A 16,637-nucleotide genomic window follows, 5' to 3' on the forward strand; every position below is an offset into this window, starting at 1 on the left:
TTACTCCTCTCCTGCCTGTAGCCTCCCTTCCCTGGAAGCTCTCCATTCCCCTCTTCTCCTCCGAAACCGAAGGCTAGCAGCAAGTTCCCACGCCCACCCAAGTGCATCCAAGGCGGCGCGAGCGCGCTCTGCAGGGTCCTGGAGAACGTGGAGTCTCAGAGGAAGGAAGAACTGAAGAAAAAATGGACTCTGACGCCGCGCAATGATCTGAGAATGAGGACAAGGCCTTCATCTTCGAAAAAGCAGGTGAAAACTTCGTGTCCTCATGCAATTGTCAAGGATGCCTATTAAATACGAGAAGAGAATGAAAGATTTGGGTTGCCTGAAAAACAAACCAGCTGAAAGTTCTTGAGGTAATGAAACTAATGTTGAAATAGGATTTCTAATTCAACTCACTTGTGACCCAGACCCCCCCCAGCCCCCCCCCCCACTCCGGCCCGCGGCCCGGCCAGGTACCACGCACCTGCTCCCGGACCGCGCACCGGCGCCGCCCCCGCGCGGCCCGACCGGAGGCCCGGCTGGGTCCACCTGGGCGCCCGACGCGGCCGCGAGCCGGCGAGCATGCTCAGTCGGATCCTGACCCATTTTTGCGGCCGGGCCCGCGGCGGGGGTCGCAGCGCTCCCCCGCGAGGCTCGCCGGGGACGGGGAAAGAGGGGGAGAGCGGAGCTGCGTCACCCCGCCCCCGGCAGCGCTCCCGCCCGGCGACTACCGGCGACTACCGGCTCCTGGGCGCCGTGGGAAATCTGCCGCTCCGGGTTTACGCCGCAGCCGAGGGGGCGAGGCTCGGGGCGGGGAGGGGCGGGGCCGACAGGGGCGGGGGCAGCCCGAGGAGGAGCCGGGGGCCGGCCTGGCACCAAGCGGTCCCCCCGTATGGAAAAGGGCAGCTTGCACTGCGGGGACGGGCCGCTCAACTTCTGCAGGCGCCTTAGAAAACCCGTCTTTCCTCACTGACAAAACACCACAGTGGTCACTAGAGAAAACTTAGAAACTCCAGATAGTCACAAAGGAGGAGACTAGAATCCCAAGCCCGCCGCTCAGAAGCCGCCGGTGGACGTCCCGCTCCTGCGGCTCCGCGCGCGGCGGGGGCGCTGCCGCGGCGGGCACCGCGGCCGCACGGGGACCCTGCTCGGGGTAGGTCCGGGGTCACGGGCCCAGGGCGGGTCCCGAGCCCCGCGTGCGGGAACCCGGGACCCACGCCGAGACGGCCGAGGCTGCAGCACAGCCGCGCGGGGCGGGCGCCGGCCGGAGACAGCTGGGCGCGGGGTCTCGTCGCGGGGCTTCGGGGACCGAGGGGCCGCCCCCCGGCCCTGGCCCCTCCCCCGCGGGCCGGCCCGCTGCCCCGCCCCGCCCCGCCCCGCCGCGCTGCCGCGAAGACCCGGCGGCGCCGCGCGCACTGGGCATGCTCCGCCCGGCCGCTCGGCCCCGCTGCGCTCCGGGAGGCTCCGCGCTCCCGCAGACCGCATCCTGCGCCGCCGCCAGCGCGGGGGCAGAGGCGGCCGCCGGGAGACTGCGGGCGTCGGCGCAGCTCCCGGGCTGGCCATGGCTAGGGGCGCGCGGCGGCCGCTGGGGTGGCGAGGCGGCGTCAGGTTATCCAGGTTAGCCGGGCGCTGGCGGGCGGGGGCGCGGGGCGCGGGCGGCGGGGAGCCCCGCACCGCGTGGTGGCCGAGTCGCCGCCGCCGGCAACGCGGCCGCGCAACTTTGGGGCTTTCGGGCTGGAGGGGCCCGCGGCCGGGGCTGCGCGCCGGGAGGCGCCCGGGTCCCCGCGGCGGGCTCCTGGGTCTCAGGATGCTGCGGGATCCGGGAGCGGCGGGTCGGGGACACGGCGTCCCAGGCTCGTGCCATAGCCCTCCCACGGCTATAGGAGCGTGGTGTCCACAGCGCGCTGCCCAGGAGCCTCCCGGCCTCTGGGGAAAGGGGGCGCCAAGCCGCGGCGGGGCCTTCGCCGACTCCAGGTCGCCCGGGTCACCGGGCCTCAGTATCCCCGGGACGGGGGGTGGCGGTGGTGCACTGTCCCGGGCCCGGCAGGCCCTGAGCGCGGGCTGCGCGTCCTGGTGCCGCAGGGGTGCGGGGATCTGTGGGCTCCGCCAGCCGCCGCCTCCACTGGAGCTATCGGAGTTTGTCGCATTTGACTCCATAGCAAGTTGACATCGGATTGCTTTATGGCGTGGAATGGGTAAACGTGTTTCATCGGCTTAAAGAACGAAGTAATTGCAGAGCCGATTTATTTTAAGCTCGACCATTAACCGGCCTTCCCCTCCAAAAAACTTGAGCTTGCAAGTTGCAAGATTTTTAAAGCAAGCTAGCCAAAAAGAAAAAAATGTTTGCGGGTCCATTACCCGCTCACATTGTAGAAAATAATGTATTGTGGTTGAATGGTCATTGTTTTTAAGCATACTTGTTGCAGAAAAGTTGGGTTACTGTAGCCATCTATATTGTGCGTTATTTTGGCTTTATTTTAAGAACTTGGAAGCGTAGCGTCGCAGAAGCGCAATTTTTTTTTTGTAAAGTTCTCTCACTTTTGTTTCTAAAAGAAACACATTTTTTTCTCAGTTGCTACTATGCTGAACATAGTAAAATTGTTCAAGATGAAATGCAAGATGCAAGAAAATTATTTTCGGAAGGGATTAAGTTAGAACAATGTAATTCTACCGGGCGTTTTACTTTTATGGAAAACGAAACGTGTAGGTCCCACCACCGTTTCTGTTGGTTCTTAAAACATTTAGTACCATTATCACCCTTAGCATGGCTGGATTTTAGGAGCAAGGCAAACAATCCTTTTCCTAGTGGGAACTAGTTCCACTTCTAACTAAAGCTCTAACTCTCAAGCCAGTTTCCATAAGTACCACTTAGTGGGTTCAGTTGTTTTATATATTAAGGTATTACAAAACATCTGGTTTGCGTTCTTCATAGACCTAGACTTTTGAGGTGCATTTGCTTTTCACTGGGTTGTGAATAGCTTTTAATGTTTGTTCTTTCTTGAGATGGCTCCAGCTCTCATTCCAGATACTCCAGACCATTTCCGCAAGTGGGGTCTGTGTCGTGCCTGTAGGTGACCGAGATGTAATAACAGGAGTGAAGTGTCCAGACAGTAAGAGCGGCAACATGATGACTCTTTCTGCAAATTAGGCCTGCAGTCCTCCATTTTAGCCAAAGAGTTTGGTTGGTGGTGTTCATTGCCCTAGATGTTTTTCTTAATATATTTATAGAAGAATTTAGAAGTTTGAAAAAAGCCCAACACAAATACTGAGAAATTGTGCTTCCCTTTTCTATAAAAATGCATCCAGTTCACAATCTGCCGTGTGTACTACACGTATGTACAGCTTATCCGTTACGGCAGGGCCCGTGTTCTCAGGCTCCATTCCTCAGTGGGTGTTCGGACCATCTCCCCTCACCCTTGGCTTTTTGCTGACCTGGAGGAAGCAGCTAGGCCTGAGTTTCTGCTTTGTGAATGTGAGGTTTGATACAGATATATAGGCCCCCCCTTGTGGATCTGAAAATCCTACCTATTTTATCAGTGTTTTATCAGATACATAGGCACCCCCCCCTTGTGGATCTGAAAATCCTACCTATTTTATCAGTGTTAGGAAAGACAATGAAATTTAACAGAAGGCACATTTAAACACCACTCTTGGCTTTGGGAACTCCACATTCTGCTAACCTGAAACTAACAAAACCAACAGGAGTTAGGTTGAAGAGAGGTTTTATTACTGCTAATGAAGAAAAAATAGCAGAGTAGACTTTGTATTCAAATTCGGAAACAGGTGATAATCTCTCCTCTTTTGTACCTAACTATTGGGTTCTTGCAGCTCAACTGCTGGGCACATAGATTTTACTTTTAATTCCATGTCTTTAGGTTTCTATAGTGCATAGTCCTATTAGTCACATTGGATATTCCTGGCAAACTATTGCCTTTAAAAGTACAGCTTTGCCCATTCACGAGACCGAAATTTATTCAATTCCTTGTTTGCCTTGCAATTTAAAGATTTGAGGCCATTTAAACTTTGCTTAATTTGAACTTTTTGTTCTATGCAAGAACTTCCAGATACTGAAATATCAAACAAATATTGTGGCAAAGTTGCTTTTAACCCCCAACAAAGTGCAGTCAGATTTGTTAGACGAGAATCATTTTCTTGGAATTCAGAAATAGTGCAAATAAGGTCACTTCCCTAATTCAGCATCTAACCAAGCATTTGGGATGTGGCTCGCCCTTTTCTAGCCAAGCCGAGGAGGACACTTGACAACACTTTGTGATCTATGGCAAATCACTTTAAAGTCAGAAACAGCCTTAGATGCAAATGGTTGATTTTAAGTTTTCAGGAAGACCTCCCTGGAATCGTTAAAGGATTAAGGGGCTTGGTTGATTATGTGATAAGAACCAGTTAAGAGCTGTCAGAACTAGTTTCTAAGTTATACTCAGAAGTCCTGTGTGTTTACTGGTCTTGCCTCTGGCTGAGGCCTTTACTCATTAAAATATTCATTTTTCTTCCCCACAGTCTTTTATAGTTAGGCCCCTAAGGCTGCAAAAATGAGTAAGACACAGTGATTCACCGTCTAGTCAGAGAGACAGGCTTGAGCACAAATAAACTGGAGTACAAAGTCAGTGCTGCCAGAGACGTGTCCTGGGTTGTAAGGGGAGGGGCCTCGTGAAAATATTGACATTTCCGTAGGATCCTAAGGAATGCCTAAGGAATTGGATAGGAGTCTTCTACCGGGGAAGTCCAGGCAGACAGACCACCATGATGGTAGTTAGGGTAATGCCCCCTCAACCCAAGATGTCCACTTCGGGACTGTGCAGATGTGGTTAAATGGAGGATCTTGGAGGTGGAGAGATTATTCTGGATTATCCAGTGGGCCCCATGTAATCGCAAGAGGGAAGCAGAGGTCAGGTCAGATGCATGTGAGGAAGACTGGCTGGCCATTGCTAGCCTTGAAGATGAAGGGGCCAAGGAACGGGGGCAGCCTCTGGAAGCTGGTAAAGGCCAGGACACAGATTGCCGCCCCCCGAGCTTACAGAAGGAGCACAGGCCTGCCAGCTCCTTGATTAGCCCATCCTGACCCATGTGGAACTTTTCACCCGCAGAACTGAAAGATAACAAATGTGTGTATAAGTCAATAAACGACTTGGTGCCTTAGAAAGGAGCCATAGAAAGGTCATCCAACCATATACAAAGAAAGATTTGGTATAATGGAATCAGGGGCCGGGGCAAAGGAGTTTGGATTTCATCCTATTATAGATAAATGATGGGAAATCAACTGAGGATTTTTAAACAGGAGCATGTGGTGGACAAACCGCTGCCAGTTTTATCTTCCTGAAAAAGCAGTATACAGCTAAACCCCAGGTTTCACAGGGCAGTTCGACAAAGGGTGTGTAACTAGAGGTGGTCAGTGGCAGATGGGAATCTGGAACCAGCGTGTCATATAATTCAGTTCTCCATTGATCTGAAATGACATTAGTATGCATGTGTGGAATTAAGAGCTTAAGAAGACTTGTGTTCACAACTAGTAATGCAGGAAGGACGTAGGAAGTAAAGCAGAAGGGCGGGTCACATTTGGACTACTTTGTTTCTGTTCATTGCCCTCTTAACAGAGGGCAGCTGCTCTGCTGAATACACACCCGTGCAGACCAGATGTGGGCAGGGACCTGCGGGAAAGCCAGGTTTAACATAGTTACCTTGAGAACGAAGCCACGTCACCTGGGCCAACTCTGACCAGTTGGTAGGAGCTGCTTGCCATGTCGTGGGCTTGTACAGGCTTGGCTGGGAAATTCCGACAACCCATCAGCAGTGTTTGCTGTGGGCTCCATATTTGCCGGGGGATGGGCAACAGCTACACTACCAGATGCCCTAACCTATGGGTTTAAATATAAGAATTTCAGTCATTCTCTCCAAACATATTATTCAGTCTCTTTTACATACAAGGGCTTAATAGCGTATAAAAATGTATGGTCTGGTTGAATTGACATCTCTGTGTGTCTGGAAAACCTCATCTGAAGAAATCTTCTACCTTAGTGTTGCAGGAGTGGCTCCAAGTTGAAACCGAACTATATGTAGAAAAATTAGTAAGAGAGAACAGATTTTTCAGACAACATGGTGCAGGAAGCCCTATGTTGGCAAAATCTGATCCTGGGAACAATAGTAAGACTTGATGAAAACTTATCTTAATGAAAATGAAACTGTGGATCTATATTGTTTAGCTTCCGTTTTCATAACTTTGTAAGATTTTTACCGATACTTCCTTATATAGTAATGCAATAATTATTGTTTTCCACTGTACAGGACAAGCTCAGTGTAAACCGTTCTATCTATCTTGAATCTCCTCTCCCTTGGGCTCTGGGATACGGGCCCCTCGTTCTCTGAGGGTCTGTCCTCCCTGGGTTCTAACCTTAGTCCTCTCATTATGTGGCCCACTGTGTTCCTTATGGGTGATTTATTTTTCCTCATGACTGCATCAGTCACCCACATGCCGATGTCCCCAAATCTGTACCTTCAGATAAGCCTCTCTAATTCATTCACTGATTCATTCAGCAAATGTTGATAACCTGAGAGCTTATAACCTAGCGGAGGGATGGATGTGCACAAAGATGATTACAGTGAAAATATGAAGTTCTGGGTGAAGGTTGGTGAGAAAAGGAGTGTCTGGGGCTACCTGGTCAGTCCTGGTTGGCTTTGAACTTGAAGGCTGAGTAGGGGTTTGCCAGATGTGTGAGGATATGGAAGGAAGCACGGTGCAGAGGTGCCAAGGGAGCTCCAGGGATGAGGTTACAGAGGCAGGCGGGAGTCAGAGCATGAAGGATCACGTGTGTCCTGCCATGGACTTCAGTTGTACGCTGGTGGCGGGATGAGGACCTGGAATACGTCTGAATCAGATCTCTCAGAGTCAGCCCACTTCAGCAGCCACATGGTGTGTGGATTGCAGGCAGGCGGGACTCGAGGCAGGTCAGCCAGGACGGGGTCCATCAGAGTGATGTTAGTCAGAGGGGATGAGGAGCACTTAAACCAGGGACAGACCTGGACGTGGCAGCCATGTGGGCAGGGAGGGAAAGCAGGCATCGTAACGCCCATGTAGTTGGAGCATCTGTCAGGTGTGTGACGACACCTTCTGGAGGGATTGCGGACAGAGAGACTGACTCTATCTACCTCAGGTGCTTAACCAGGGGGACCTGAGGCTGGAGAAGCAGGAAAGCCCGCACGCGGGCCTGGTACGCGGGGCTGTAGACGGAACTGCATTGCCGCAGGGCACAGACTTTGTGAGAAAGGCGTGGGAGAAAGAAAGAAGGGATTAATTCCCCGGTGGTTGTCCAGCTTCTGGACAGAAGCCTCTGGGGCTTGCCAATGAGACTGAGAGGAAGTCGGTGTGGGTGGACTTCCTAGTTCTGGATTTAGAAGGTACCTCTTTTAGAAGCTGGGCTGAAGTTGACTTTGTCATCAGTGGGAAAGAAGAAGCTTGCTGAGCAGATATTTAGATATCATCCCAACCCTTTCCTTCCATTGAGGATTTGAGTTGGCTGAGGGCTCAAGGAAGAGTGTAAGGGAAGAGATTGCTCCTTAAAAAAAAAAATCAGTGGATCGGAGTAGTTACCCATTGACAGCGCTGGAGGTGGCAGGCTGGATTCATTAAGGCAGTAGGTCTCCTAGACAAGACGGAATGTGCCTGTTCCCACGTCTGTACCTTTCTGTACCCTCTTGAAACTAGCGAGAGCTCTGGGATATTGGTGGCAGTGGGGACCATCCCAAGTTGGCCAGCTAACCCCTTTCTCGCCTGCAAAGGGGTAGGTAGGTGTACAGCCACTGTGCTTTCTTAAAGGTGCAGAGCCCACTTTCTCTGGTCCTCGGCAGGAGAAGGTATTGGAGTGAAGACTGACTGCGTTAGTGTTTGGCTCCCACCCAGTTCTTCCTCCTGGGTCTTCACACCCTGGGATGGCCGTGGGGTGGCTTAAACTTCCAGCAGCCGTGGAGCCTGCTTGCTTCTCAGATGCTGTTGTTAGTTTCATTTTGTAGATTTCTGCTGCGATGCTGAAGCCGGGGCTGGGCTGGGCTGCCCTGTTACTGGATGTGCTGGAGGGAAGGGTTTTGTCCTTCAGGGTTTGGACAGCCCTAGATGACTTGGTCTCTGGGTGAGTCTAGGTCTTGTTGGACTCCCCAAAGGTAACGTGGCTTTCTCCATTTTAAAACACTTTTGAGGAACTTGAAATTAATTTCCAGAAAATATCTGAGTATTACCAGTCCTTTACCTTACTGGGGGCTGGGCATTTCTCCCTGTACATCTGACCCCAGGACCTATAGTGGACTTGATTCCCTCCTGCCTTTGTAGGGCATCCATCCCTTCCTCCAGATTTTGGCTGTCTCCCCTTCTTCTTTCACTGGGGGAATGGATCTCTGTCCCAAAGTCCTCTTTATCGTTGCTCCTAAGAAGCCCTGGAGGCCCTCTTATTAAGTAGAACTTCTAGAGGAATGCCCTGATGTGCCAGCATGCTTGAGATGAGCGCACACAGCAGATCCACTGCATGAGTCCTGCTGAAACATACTGTAATGAAGATTTTTGTTTTTAATTGGGAGGCCTTGCTTATTTCCTCCCCTACTTGCTAAACTAAGCCGTTAACTCCTGCTGGGGAAACTGTCCTGTCTCCTTTACTCACCCTTCAAGGCTTGGCCAATCCCAGTGAACATTCTTTGACCTTTCCAGCTGGCCCTCCTCTGAATTTCTGTGGTATGTACCCAGTAGTGCTTAATTATGTATCATTTTGTATACAGGTATCACCAAGATTGTAAGCACCTTTAGGGTAAAGACCTGGTCTTAAAAGTTTTTTTAAGCCCCACAGCAATTGGAACCGAAGTGATAATAGTGGTCTCTTAAATACTTGGAGTTCCACTTAGTTGGGATGACGATGACTGAGTCCTGATTGTTTTTATTACTCAGCTGAATCTGCCCCACTGAGAAATTCTTGAGAATACCCAGAGTGTGCTCAGCCTAGCAAGGCCTTCTCCCGTCAGAGCTGAGAGAAAAGCAAAGCTTCCTTCAGAGATTCTGCATGGAAACCACTGAATCCACATTTTCAGCTTTCTTCTGGTGTTTCTGTTAAGATAATTTTCCATAGTGCCACAGTGAAACCCACTTAACTTTGGGGGAGGATTGACCTTAGGATATATGCATTGAACTCAGCTAGAAGATTATTACGGTCCAACTGAATTTTGAAGAGTATTGCTCTATGCACAAAATTTTAAAATAATAATAATTCTTTAAATAATACATAATCACAATATTTTTAAATTATCATTTTAAAATAACAGTTATGACAGTTTGGATGTTAGTGGCATTTAGCCAGTTTGCCGCGGCTGTGGTGTCCACTCCCAGGTCACCGTGGGCAGGCGACAGGAGCCCTGGGGTGATGTGGTCCTGGAGGGGCTTCCATGCCCAGGTTGGCGGCTTGGCCTCTGCCTCTTCGGCTGTCATTGTAGACAGATCTATGTGGTCCTTCCCCACGTCATAGGCTCGTGGCAAGGCGAGGCTGGGTAACGTCCTCGGGTGTGTCTTGTAAACCATAAATGCTAGGTGAGTATAAGGGATGTTGTCTTCTTGCTGTTAATAAGAATGAAATCAAGCAGAGTGTGAATTCAGGATCTCTTCTGATCTGTTTTTCCTGACATCCAGTTCTCAGAGAGAGTCTAGTGAGAACACTCGTGTGATTTGGAAACACGTTGGTCGTACAATCACACTTTGTGAAAATGGGCTGGTAAAGGAGGGAGAAAGAAAAGAATTTTAACTACTCTCTGCAGTTACTGAGCATATTTTCTCAAATAGATGAGATTTTATCCTGATGAAAGAAGAAACCCTGGGTGATCCAGTTCCTCTGCGGTGACTCTGAATGGCCTTAATAGACACCGGCAAGACAAGGAATGAGGGATGGTTTTGACGCTGTGAAATACAAATTCCAGTTCAGCAGTCATAGGAATGTACATTTCAGGTGTAGAAGAGAGTCCCGTAAACCTCACTCACCTCGCAGGCCCGAGTCCTCCGACGGCGGATCCCGGGGCCCCCATGGTCCCCGCCCAGGTCCTGGGCCTCTGCTCCCAGGTCCACGTGGGAGCACCTACCTCTCCTGCAAGGGAAGGATGTGCTGTGAAGACTGAGCTCTGGGGAAACCTTGGTTTATGTTTTAAAGTTAGATTTGTGGTAAAGAATGGACACAGTTACCTAGAATTCTTAAGAAATGGGTGGAATTTGGAGGAAAGCAGGGCCAATGTGGATGCCCAGTGAGTTAGTCAGCTGTTTAAAGGAAAGGACCCAGAGCGGTTTAAGCTCACCCAGTGGGTAGCCAGGTGCTTGCCCTGAGGGGGGCGGCAACCCGCGTGACCACGAACCGCCCTCGGCAGGGACAGAAGCCCAGCCCCCGGGGAGAGGGAGGGGGGAGCACACGACTCCCATCACACAGGGGGGAGGGTGCTGACGAGGTGACATCTGAGAGTCAGAACGGGGGTGTGCAGGAGCCTTGCCGGCATCCCAGGGGCTCGGACCAGAGGAAGGAATGGCGCGGGCGGCTTCCCGCGAGCCTGGCGTCTTCCGGGGTTAGCGGAGCCCAAGTGGCTGGCGGGGAGCGAGAGGGGCAAAAAGGTCAGAAATTGAGTCTGGGAGGCAGCCAGTGAGCAGATACTGTAGTGGCCATGGGAAGGCCCTCTGGCTTTGTTTTTTTCTTTTTATAAATTTATTTATTTGTTTATTTTTGGCTGTGTTGGGTCTTTGTTGCTGCGCGTGAGCTTTCTCTAGTTGCGGCGAGCGGGGGCTACTCTTCGTTGCAGTGCGCGGGCTTCTCATTGCGGTGGCTTCTCTTGTGGAGCCCGGGCTCTAGGCGCGCGGGCTTCAGTAGTTGTGACGCACGGGCTCAGTAGTTGTGGCTGGCGGGCTCTAGAGCGCAGGCTCAGTAGTTGTGGTGCACAGGCTTAGTTGCTCCATGGCATGTGGGATCTTCCCGGACCAGGGCTCCAACCCGTGTCCCCTGCATTGGCAGGCGGATTCTTAACCACTGCGCCACCCGGGAAGTCCCGGCCCTCCGGCTTTTACCCTTCAGTGAGGAGCCCTGGGAAGTGTGCATTGTGCTAACTAAAGAGTGTTCCTGGTGTGTTTTCCTTGAGGCCTCCCCATGCACAGGCTGCTACCAGACATTTACGAAAGTACGTAACGAACGCCTGGTGCCCAGGATGGCAGCAGGTATTTGAGCACCAACCACACCTTTCTGTAGTTCACATAGAATTTATAGAGAATTTGTCCGGTCACAGCGTCGCCAGGATAACAGTGATACCCCCAGGTCGCAAGAGCAGTTGCAGGGCCTCTCTGTCGGGTATTAGCAAGCGAAGTGGAGCTGTCAGGGCCCGGGCAGGGGCACAGCAGGGGCCAACTCCGTGGTGGGCCTTGGTCTGAAGAGGGGGCGGTCGGTGGTGCGGCCACGGCACCCGGGTCCTCACCGCCATCCACGCGAGCAGCGAGGCTCCGTGGTGGCGCTGAGCTCGCCGGGGGTGGGGCCGAGGGAGAGCCCTGCCCCTGCCGCGCGGGAGGAGGGTCCCTCCCCGCAGCCCCCAGCCACCCCATCCCGCCTGCGCGTACAGGCGCCGCTAGGGACCCGAGCTGCTTCCTCTCTGTGTTGAGGTGAGGCATCTGGAGGGTGTGGATGGAGGTCTAAAGGCTTCGGGAGCTCGCACCCTGTTTTACAGGATGGAGGGGACACTCAGGAAGGTGCATCCCTGGCAAAGGACAAGTCCCCACGTGCTGTGTGGTACCCAGGCCACTTCCTGGCCATCCACCGAGTCCCGGACGGCTGGCAACCTGGCGCTCTGCCCTGACTGTTCCCTGCAGGGGGACCTTGGTCTGGACACAGACACCTCCCTGTTCCCTCCCTCCTCAGCTCAGCTACACCCCTGCTCGTTGTGGTCACAGGATGGTGGATTCGGAGGAGAAATAATCAGTCATCCCTTAGGGATGGCTTCTCTGGAAAAGGGCCCCCCTCAGTCCACACAATGCCTCACCCTTGGCAGTTGGGAGGTGGTCTGTGTACAGGCAGATGGGGTTGAGAAAGGGGCTTTCACTGCCACGGCCTTAAGTGTTTACGGCGTGTGCCAGAATCCGCGAGAAAATCTAAACTCGCCATTGCTTCGGGCCTAAACATCATATTTAGGAAGAAGGTTAAGAATATTGGTCTCTGATTTTGGCAGTCGGCCGGGAGGGCGGATTGCCCCTCTGTCCGGGCAGAACGCTGGCCTTGCGGGCAGGCAGCCGGGGGTCAGCGTGTCCATCAAACATCGCCCCAAGACGTCGAATCCTCTGGCCACTTTTCCAGGCTGGCCTGTTGATGCGTCCAGGCTCCCATATGCCCACCAGCTCCTGTCTGGCTTCACTCTGGACAGAGGAGCTTATGCATGAACTACATCAAGAGCGTCTCGGGAAACGGGCTTGCAATGAAATTAAAACAAGAAGAATTGAAGGTTGGCTGAAGTTGTGCTGTAGGTCAGCCCGTAAGAGAAATTAACTGCACTAGGATGAAAATATGTATCTCCCTATAGGTACGTTCCAAAGAGTAGGGAGGATGTTTGGGAAGGACCCGGTTTTTTTAAGTGGTGGTGGGAGATGCTGGACAAAATATCTAGTGGTAGAGACAGGCAGAGAAAGACAAGCAGCTCCAGGTGCTTCTGGACCAGCGTTAGGTCCCGTATAGGATCTGATCATCAGAGTTGCAAAGGGAAAAGAAGAGAAAAATGCCAACACAGCATCCTCACCTTTTTTTTTTTTGTTTTTTTAACATCTTTATTGGAGTATAATTGCTTTACGATAGTGTGTTAGTTTCTGCTTTATCACAAAGTGAATCCGTTATACACATACATATGTTCCCATATCTCTTCCCTCTTGCGTCTCCCTCCCACCCTCCCTATCCCACCCCTCTAGGTGGTCACAAAGCACCGAGCTGATCTCCCTGTGCTATGCGGCTGCTTCCCACTAGCTATCTGTTTTACGTTTGGTAGTGTGTATATGTCCATGCCACTCTCTCACGCTGTCACATCTTACCCTTCCCCCTCCCCATATCCTCAAGTCCATTCTCTAGTAGGTCTGTGTCTTTATTCCTGTCTTACCACTAGGTTCTTCATGACCTTTTTTTTTTCCCTTAGATTCCATATATATGTGTTAGCATACTGTATTTGTTTTTCTCTTTCTGACTTACTTCACTCTGTATGACAGACTCTAACTCCATCCACCTCACTACAAATAACTCCATTTCGTTTCTTTTTATGGCTGAGTAATATTCCATTGTATATATGTGCCACATCTTCTTTATCCATTCATCCGATGATGGACACTTAGGTTGCTTCCATGTCCTGGCTATTGTAAATAGAGCTGCAATGAACATTTTGGTACATGACTCTTTTCGAATTATGGTTTTCTCAGGGTATACGCCCAGTAATGGTGTGGAGAAAAGGAAACCCTCTTGCACTGTTGGTGGGAATGTAAATTGATACAGCCACTATGGAGAACAGTATGGAGGTTCCTTAAAAAACTAAAAATAGAACTACCATACGACCCAGCCATCCCACTACTGGGCATCCTCACCTTTTATCTGCATCGTGATGTGTTTCAGGAACAGGTTTGGTAGCACAAAGGCACCATCCACCAATGTATGTGTCCCATCTGTATTCAGTTCCCAGGTTTGGCTTATTCCCTGGACCGTCAGATTCCTGAGGAAGTATCTCTCTGATCAATTAAGAATTTGCATTAATTGGGCCCAAAAGTGTTTTAGCCTATTCATTTAGAATGACAATTAGAAGACGCTAAATACACCCTAAAACATCAATAAGCCCTTCTAAAAGATACGCTTGTGATTAGAATAGTCCTCTTTGCCTGTCTCAACTGCTAGAACAATGAAAAATCGCCTTTATGGAGCCGAGAGGTTTTCATGTGATATCAGGCCTGACATGGGCGTGACGTTTTATCCTGGTTTGAAGCCAATAAATTGTGTGACCCTAGGCAGTTGCTTACCTGCTGTGGTCTCCGTTTCTCATCTTGTGTAAAAAAAAACGCCTCTGAGAAGAGACACCCAGGTTCTTCCAGATCTACTGCTCTTGTTCTGTGAACAAACCCATGCGATGGGACCATTTGTATCTCACCTGACGATAGTCATTGTCTGCAGAGGGAAGCCTTTAATACTCTTCTTTTTCTCTTTCTCCTTTTCTAACCATTATATTTATGAGAGCTTTATTTTATGTGATTCTTACTTTTAACCAAAAAAACGTACCCTGTGGAAAAAATGTGATGAAGATCCAAGAAGGGTTTCTTCATACGATGCACCCATAAAAAATAACATATTACATAGATGGCATTTCTGGGCCTGTCATTCATTGTTAGGTTTGAAAAACAGTGATTTAAAACAGATCCGTTTTTGAAAAGTAGGTGCCTTTTGTGTATCAGAAAAATAGAGGCCTGAACATCAGTGCAGTTGATAAAGTAGGAATGAGGCCTTTTGTTCTAGCTCCTTCTGAATTGTTCAGTGAGCTTGCCGGCCTTGTCTGGGGGTCACTCCCCCCGTTACCTGTGGGCACGCCCCATCCTTGGTGTTACAGGGCCCCCCCCTTGTTATCCAGGCACTCTGCCTTTCCAGCCCCCCGTCTTGTGCACGTCACCAGTGATGCCTAATGCATACCTTTCCCCGAGTGTGTTGGGTCCTCTCTAATCACCGTTTCCTCTTATAGGGTCAGCTTCCGGCCCCTGGCCCCCTTGGTGAACCCCTTTGTAATTAAACCGCAGGGTCACTTCTTGTAAGCAAGTTCTTCCTGGACCCTCTACCACTTGGGTCTCCTGTCCTGTACCATGTGGATCCTTGACCCCTCTCTGATGGGGCAGTTGCCACACTGCCCTGTAATTATTGATTTACTTTGTCCTCCTCCTCGACTCTTGGGTGACAGGGGTAAGGACCGTGTCTTTCCTGTGTGCTCCACACCCCGGCAGTGTGCCTCGCACGGGGAATCTTCTCAGTTAAAGTGTAGTGATTTGGAGTGATGCTGGGTGCTTCTGAAAGTCACCTAAACAGGATGCTCTTCATCCTTTCATGTAACGATCACCATCTGAGTCAGGAGTTACCTTTGTGTGGTTAGAGACATCAGGATTCCCTGCACAGACGGATTCTAGGACACATGTCGGGAAGAAAGAAGGACCACATGAACCTCTTTCTGTAGCGTGACTTTGGACATTGAGATAGAACTTAGCTGATTTAGAGCTTAAATGATGTGATGCTGGGCTACAGTCGCCGTGGCAGGAACGTGCTTGTTCCACAGAGCTCTTCATCTTTGACTTTGGATTCCCGTAGCCCATGTTCAGACATCACCTTAACTACCTAAAAACTCAAGTTAGGGGAGAAAGAATGGGCTGGTAGAATTTTGTCATTTTTCTTTAAAATTGCAAAAGAAGATCTTTTTTAATTTTATTTATTTATTTATTTATTTATTGCTGTGTTGGGTCTTCGTTTCTGTGCGAGGGCTTTCTCTAGTTGCGGCAAGCGGGGGCCACTCTTCACCGCGGTGCATGGGCCACTCACTATCGCGGCCTCTCGTTGCGGAGCACAGGCTCCAGACGCGCAGGCTCAGTAATTGTGGCTCACGGGGCCCAGTTGCTCCGCAGCATGTGGGATCTTCCCAGACCAGGGCTCGAACCCGTGTCCCCTGCATTGGCAGGCAGATTCTCAACCACTGCGCCACCAGGGAAGCCCAGAAAATCTTTTTTAAACCATGTTCGTAAAACAGGTTAGCATAGGTATTTTTCATTGATTATGACACATGGGAAAGGAAGTTGCAGAAAGATATCTGTAACTAGGGTGGCCGCAGCTGGCTACCGGTTTTGAACATTAGCACCTACGATGTAATGAGCACGTCAGGCCTTGTCCATTCCACCGGAAGTTGAGATTTCCCACCTCGCCTGATGAGTAGGGACCTATCAACATTGTGTCCTATCTAAAAGGTGGCCTCTGTGCCCGTCACGTCGTTTATGCACAAATGAAAAATGGTGATAACTCTTCGTATATTTTTGTGACAAAACCCCGTTCTGTGAAGTATAAAATTATTCATCACAGTTGATGGGGAAATGCCAGCATGAACACTGCCAAGAAAAAACAATCCTGTACATTCATGTAGTTCAAAACACCCTGAAACAAGAGGCACTTTTCCTTCCAACTCCAGAAATTCATGGTCAATAGTCATGTTTTATTATAGGTGCAGAGATAGCAAATAAGCCTCCACAAAGCATTTTATTAAAATGCTTTTAGATAAGATGCAATTGTTGGAAAGTAAGAAAGGGGTCACGTTAAAGAAAGGACATTTGATATTTGCTAAGCGTTTTCTCTTTTGTTTCATTCATTTAAAAAAAAAAAAGTCAAGTATTCTGTGAACGTTTTCCCAAAGGCCCTGAGCAAACATGTGAACCTTAACAATTTGTCCATTGTGTCTGTCGCTAAGCCCCGGTTTGGGAATCTGTGGCCTTCGTTGTTGTATTTTGAAGGACTGCGTTTTAAGCTGCCGGATTACAGTCCTCGTGGTTAATTCTACAGTGGCTGAAATGTCTTTCCCAGCGTGACAGTGTTATCAACTGAACTTGTCACGATGCTGTCTGCAGA

At 50.3% G+C, this 16,637-nt stretch overlaps 1 protein-coding gene across 1 annotated transcript in view; it reads left to right on the forward strand.

Moving 5' to 3' along the window:
• The first annotated feature begins 1,475 nt into the window (after positions 1 to 1,475).
• The window catches only part of MFAP3L (microfibril associated protein 3 like), a 43,474-nt gene continuing 28,312 nt past the window's right edge, over positions 1,476 to 16,637 (forward strand). The window contains exon 1 of the mRNA XM_068552822.1: positions 1,476 to 1,596. The gene's annotated coding sequence lies outside the window, so the exon portion shown is untranslated. The remainder of the gene's footprint in view (positions 1,597 to 16,637) is intronic.

This window comes from Eschrichtius robustus, chromosome 10, assembly GCF_028021215.1.
Source record: "Eschrichtius robustus isolate mEscRob2 chromosome 10, mEscRob2.pri, whole genome shotgun sequence".
Lineage (NCBI taxonomy): Eukaryota > Metazoa > Chordata > Mammalia > Artiodactyla > Eschrichtiidae > Eschrichtius > Eschrichtius robustus.